Source organism: Orycteropus afer, unplaced genomic scaffold (assembly GCF_000298275.1).
Source record: "Orycteropus afer afer isolate SDZICR_OR568_19922 unplaced genomic scaffold, OryAfe1.0 scaffold00739, whole genome shotgun sequence".
Lineage (NCBI taxonomy): Eukaryota > Metazoa > Chordata > Mammalia > Tubulidentata > Orycteropodidae > Orycteropus > Orycteropus afer.
The window spans coordinates 883,355-883,856 of record NW_006922326.1 but is presented as its reverse complement, the minus strand read 5'-3'; the positions used below and the strand labels follow the sequence as shown (position 1 = coordinate 883,856).

The following is a 502-nucleotide window of genomic DNA, read 5'->3' as shown; positions in this document are numbered from 1 at the left end:
GGGTTTGAACCACCAGCCTTCTGGTTAGCAATCAAATGCCTTAGGCACTATGTCACCAGAGCTCCTAAATGATTGGGTAGGATTATGCAAATAAGGTGCTTGTGGCCCACCAAGGGGACTGGACAGCTTACTAATAATGCAAATAAGGTGAATGACACCCTTATAAGGGTGGGATCATGCAAATAAGGTGTATGGAACCCTAACAAGGGGATTGGTTAGTGTTCTGGTTACCTACCACTGCTCTGACAAGAATATACCACAAATGGGATCACTTGAAGAAACAAGAGTTTCTTCTCTCACAGTTTGGAGGCTTTAAGTCTGAGTTCAAAGTGCCAGGCTCTAGGGCCTGGGTGAAAGCCCCTAAACCTTGGGCTTCAGCTCTGCCTCCTGCTCCCGGCCCACTGATGCTAGAGGCTTTTCTTCACTCAGACAGCTGCTGGCTGCTGAGGCTGACAAGCCCAAGGTTGACAAGTAAAAAGGCACAGTCTCAATGTTACCAAAC

The 502-nt window shown here is 47.6% G+C and overlaps 1 protein-coding gene across 1 annotated transcript in view; it reads right to left on the bottom strand.

Moving 5' to 3' along the window:
• The window catches only part of EIF2S3 (eukaryotic translation initiation factor 2 subunit gamma), a 36,188-nt gene that overhangs the window by 3,622 nt on the left and 32,064 nt on the right, over window positions 1-502 (bottom strand). The window lies entirely within an intron of this gene.